Genomic DNA, 5956 nt, shown 5'->3' with positions numbered 1-5956 from the left:
CCGAGCCCAACCCGGCCGAACGGAGTCGAGCGGAGACGAACGGAGCCGAACCCTGGCCCGCCGAGCGGAGCCGACCGGAGCCCCAACCCTCCGAACAGAGCCGAGTGGAGCCGAACACAGTCGAGCCCAACTTGGCCCACCCCAAATGGCGCCCGCGGCGATGGCGGTGTGCCCCGCGTGACCCCGTGAGGGGAGACATCCCTCATGAGCCCGTGGAGGGAGATGGCGTTGGCACAGTGAAGGGACACGAGGGCAAATGGCGTTGGAGACAGCTGAGGGAATGTGAGGGGATCGTGAGGGCACGCGAAGGGATAAGGCACTGAGGACAGTGAGGGAAGTGTTTGCAGTGCGTGCAGTGAGTCCCTCACAGCTCAGGGCTCAGTGAGGGGACGTGAGGGGAGATGATGTTCGGGACAGTGAGGGCATACAGGGAGGTGGCACTGGCTCCCTCACAGCCCTGAGATTAATGATGGGATGGGAGGGGGGAGATGGCACTGGGGACAGACTTCAGGGGAGATGGCTTTGGGTCCATCATAGCCCTGACCTCAGTGAGGGGAGATTGCACTTGGGACTCCCATGACACAGTGAGGGGACATGAGAGAAGGTGGCACTGGTTCCCTCACAGCAAGGAGGGATGTGAGGAGGATTAGAGGAGCTGGTGTTGGTTTCCTCACAGTCCAGGGGGGCAGGAGGGGACAGTGGGACAGCGCTGTTGGGTGCCTGCTGAGTGGACACACAGTGGGTGTGGGGACATGAGCTGCCCACCAGCCACCCAGCCCTCTAAACGAGGGCCCAGCTTGTGGCTTTGCTGCACTTTCGAGTGCTGGCCTCAAAGGAAAAGGAAATAATCAGTGGTGAGGGGAAAATGGGGGTCCATAAGGCACCTTACCATCTCAGGCTTCAGCAGTGCTACCTTCAGTTCTGCTCCAGCAGTCTGAAGTAGGGGATCCAGCTCTTTGCTGGGGTCCATGTGCTGGGTGGCACCATGGATCAAAAATGGGCCACATCGTTGGTCTAATCCAAACCTCCATCAGTGGGAAAAGCTCCTAAAAACCTCAAATACAAGCCCCACTTGACATCACAGGACAGAGACATGAGTTGGTACAAAGGGTTAAGATAAACTATGAATAAAACCCTAGATGGAGGTGAAGAGCTGTGACTCAGGGCTAGCTTAGAGCCTGCATCACCCAACCCTGGTAACTGAAAATGGAACTGAAAGTAAAAGCAATAAAAAATGGGAAAGCCATCAGCTTTCAGGAGCACATTCCCTGCCATTCCCACCCCTTCCTCTGTAAATAACCTGCTGGCAGGGAAGGAAGGGGCTGAGCAAGGGCTTGGATGGAAAAACCACACCAGGCCAAGCCTGCTCTTTCCCTGCAGGAATGGCCCAGCCAGTTTAACAAGCTTTGGAAACCATGGGAGAAACTCCCAGGGAGGGGAAGGGAAGAGTGCTTGGTTAGAACTGAGCCAAACAAAAAAACTCCTTTCCCAGCTCCCCACCAGCCTCTGGAGAAGCAGAAACATTGCATTAAGGGAGATCCCAAGGATAAGAGCTTGTCTTGGCACATAGGGAAGAAGGTGACTCCTGCTGAACTGGGGGGGGAATGGAGCGAATCCTGAGCCTGAAACATTCAAGCTTCGTCCCCAACAAATTACTGCAGAGACTAAAGTCAGCTCCTTTTAAAGCAGCTCAACAGATCCCACACACATTTATTCTTTCCCGGTGAATTTTAGGATTTAAAGTATAAGGCAAATGAGCTGTACAGCACCAGCAGGTACATGCATCTATTTGCATTCCTCATTGCTCCGGAGGCACCAGGTGCAGCACCTACACCTCTGTAATCCCATAGGGGTTGAAATGAGCTTTAAGGTCCCTTCCAATCCAAACCACTCTGTGGTGCAACCGACTTCCTGGTGTCCTGCTGTTTTCCTGAATGTTTTGAAAGCCCCAAGTATTTGTTTTACTCTGATAAAAGGAGATGGTTATAAACCCTTAAAGCACCACACAATTATGGATTTACATAGAAAATTCCCCCCTCCCAGCACTTAGACAACTCCCATTCCCCTTAGAAAAGCTTGGGAGGATCCATCCCACTCCCACCACATGCTGGGTTGCTTCCCATCCTCTTCCCAAGAGATTTTTAACTTATTACTCGGTATTTGCAGCCCAAAGAAGGCATGGAGAACATGATCCCCAAGGAGAAGAGCAATCAGGCGCTTGTCACAGATGGAGATTGAGGAAGGACAGAGCGAGTCACTGAGGGGAATCACCTCCTGCAGCAAGGTGTGTTACATGCAAGATCCTCCTAAGATACTGCCTAATGCAGTGTCATCACAGGGCACCTCAGTGATGCTGCCAGTGATCTGGGGGGGAATTAAAGAGGCACAAGAAACACTTCAGCAGTAGCAGTATGGATTCCAGCAGGAAAAAAAATTAGCGTTAGGAAAATCATGGGAGAAACTGCTGGGTTATAAGTCTACAGTAAGCCCTGTGAGCACACTTCCACTTTCACAGCCAGGCACAAGTGGTTTGGTTTTAAACCCCTTCCTATTTCCATTTGTTAACAAAGGGACTGAGAACCAGACATTCCTTTGGCAGTGGCTCCTGGAAGGGATTTCAGTCACCAAGCACTCACATCCTTGTGTGTGACTCAGTGCTTTATTGGCAATCATGACAGCACCCTGTAATTAGCACTCGTGATTGTTGGAAGTAATTATGTCATAGTGGTTACACTTCCAGGGGTTCTGGCATCCCCAGTGTACCCCCAGGGAATAGGCAGAGCTGAGAATCAATGCAAGGTCACAGTGAATCAAAAGCCAGGTGGGCCAGCAGGATTTCCCAAATCCCATTCTGGTGACAAACCTGCCCAAAAAATTGTTTCCTTGGAAAAGGCACATCAGACATCTGCTCAGACATAGGACTGCAGAGAGGCTAGGCAGCAGCTGATGGGAGGCACTGCGGAATTCCTGAGCAATGGCTCAGTCATGTTTCTTCTGCTGACCATTCCTTGAACTATTCTGGGGCAGGAAATTGCATGCAGGAACACTCACCTCTCTGCATCCCACTCCTGCTCTTAATGCAGCCGCTGCATCCACATGACTGTTCAAAAAACCTTCAGCTGTTATTCTTAAACTCCAGACCTCTTCGGGAAGTTTTTAGGAGAGGCCTCTATTCCTAAAGGCCCACAAAAGATAACCAAGGAAAACACCAACTTGGAGTGTACATTTATTGCACAGGACCTGACCCTCTCTTGGCTGTATGAAGGCTGCAGATTTCAGGGTGCCAATGTCCCAATTCATGGAATCAAAGAATGCTTTGTGTGGGAAGGGACATTAAAGCTCATCTTGTTCCAACCTCTGCCACGGGCAGGGACACCTTCCACTGTCCCAGGTTGCTCCCAGCCCTGTCCAACCTGGCCTTGGACACTGGCAAGGATGGCCACAACCTACTCTTGTTCACCTTCAGGACATCAGGCCAATTCAGACTGGGACAATCTCAAACATGAACACAACTGTGTCATTAATCTTCATTTTTATACATTACCAAAACAAAACCATCTTCATCAAGCAGAATGAACAAGGGCCAAGTGCTCAAAATAGTTTTGAACCAGAGTATTCAGTCCTTCAATAATCTCCCAGCAGAAGAAATCACAGCAACCCTTTGGCCGATGTATGATGGGCCTGTAGCAGCCCACACATCGAAGCTTCCCTTTTCCCACCCTGAGAGCTGAATTCAAAATGTAATTTTGCCTTGTAAGTAATGAACTCATTTAGCTCTAACAGCAACACCAGCATCACGTGCAGAGCTCTGAACATGTGAGGAGGAAACCACTGCCCAGTTTGTCACAGCCACTGAATCATAACCCATTGTGTTTGTGTCTCTCTCACCTGGTACCAGCACCAACAGCTCTGGTTAGCAGGGATTTTAAATGGCCGAAACCTCAGTGCTGTCTCAAGGAAAAGTGGAAGTTTTTCTGGATCTGAAAAAGGAATTGTTCCTCCATGAAGGGAGCTTAGGGTTAGTGACTATGCCCCGAGTTTCAGAGGAGGAATATCCTCTAATTCCCCTTTCCAAAGCCTGTTCTACTATGTGACACTTAGAGAATGGGACTTCAAAAAAGCTGTTTCTAACTAAAACTCCCATGAACTTTCCAGGGAGTTAAATGCCAATTTTTTAAATGTCCCAAGAAATTAGCTTCCAGCTCCAGAAAAACAAAACCATCTCCTAACTGGGCTGGAAATTAGGTATTTAGGTAGCAGACACAAAGTGTCCCGTTCACCTTCTCAGCAGACAGTGCTGTGGCCAAGTGCTACATTTTGTGTTAACTCTGATGTTCTTCCACTTCCAAGTCCTCCATTAAGGACAGAAATTTCTCATGACGGTTCTCAGGCCCTGACAACTGACAATCATTTAACCTACAGATTTCTACTCATTATGTTCAAAATGGCAGCATTTATGTTAAGGAAAATCCATTGGCTTTGTGAAAAACAGCAGAGAAGGATTTGAGTGCAGAGCTGCCAGCCTCAGAAATACAGACAGACCAACCAAGCAACATTATGATAAAGTGTTTATTCATTTTTTTTAAATATCAAATTTTTTTTACACATAATTTGTTGATAAACAGTCCCCCAATATTAAAAAAAATCAAAAAAAGAATCAAGTGTGTATTACTTTGGGCAGAACCACATCCCATTGATGACACACCCACTCCTCTCTTCAGCCGCCTGTGAGGCCGCAGCATGTTCAGCCCACAAGAGTCAATGACACAAAACACAACCAACTTTAGGATTCCTGAGTATTGATTCCCTCAAGTTCCCTAAGTGAGTCTGTAAAACTCTGAAGCATCAGTCAAAGTGTGACCCAAACTGCTGCGCTTTGGATCACGGACTAAGCCTCGTCTACACAGTGCAGGAAGAAATCTCTTGAGCGCTTCAGAGGGGAATGATGTACATGAAACCGACCCCGTTTCCCAAGCTGACTTCCCAGAGAGGCAGGCAGAAATACCTCTGGATTTCTCCTCTTTGAATTTCTGTTAGAGTTCTGGGGTGCCATTTGGCAAGAAGTCCAAGTCTGGTGAAGAAACCTCTAGGATCTGCTCCTCTTTTTGTTCGTCAATGTCATAGTTTTACAGAAAACTGAAGTTGAGCATTCAGCAAGTACACTTAAATATTGCTACTTTTGAGAAGAGGAGACGGCAAGACGGAGAGAAGGAAGAGGGGAACATGGAGGACATACAAGGTTAACAGTCCTGGAGACCAAGTGTCTACATAGAAAGTTAAACATACACAGCAAGGAGGCAGAGATTGTCACGGTAACAGCGTAGCTGAGCTCTGTCCTGCAGCAGGTAAGCGTGCCAGGGACGGTCACCAGGAATACTCCCTCCTCTTGTCAGAATTACCCATGCCCAGAAACTGCCAGATGTTGGGATTTCACTAAACATCACCTCTGCGCTCACCTGCGGCCTCGTGTACGCAAACACGCAGTCAGCAAGAGGCCAACTGAATTCCTTCAGTATTTTTAAGGAAAAAAATAAATCTCAGGAATGGCTCCAGGGCACACCCAGAAAGAAGCTCTACAGACCCACATGGGTCCCCACAGGTGCTGGCAGCTTTACAAAGCAGCTTCACAAAGCAGCTTCACAAAGCAGCTTCTGAGCATGCTTTACTCCCTAGAGCTGGACTTCCATGGTAAAATCTCTTTGTTAAGTGATGTGACATTAGGACACTGTAGCAGTAGTTAATGATGAGGGGGGAAGAGAAAAGAATGAATTGCCTGATTTTAGGCCAGGATACCTGGCTCCTTATAAACCTGAACAGCTTTTGGTGGTACCTTTATCCCCCACTGTAGCCAATAAGCCATAGCACTCTGCCATCCCTCCTTCCATATGAATTTTCCCACTCTGTGGGCCAGGTCAGCACAGGCACCAGCAAAGGGACTGCTAGAGGCTGAACAGAG

This window comes from Lichenostomus cassidix, chromosome 21 (assembly GCF_008360975.1).
Source record: "Lichenostomus cassidix isolate B80296 chromosome 21, HeHo_3.0, whole genome shotgun sequence".
Classification (NCBI taxonomy): domain Eukaryota; kingdom Metazoa; phylum Chordata; class Aves; order Passeriformes; family Meliphagidae; genus Lichenostomus; species Lichenostomus cassidix.
The sequence above is the reverse complement of the archived record's forward strand: the minus strand, read 5'-3'. Positions refer to the sequence as shown.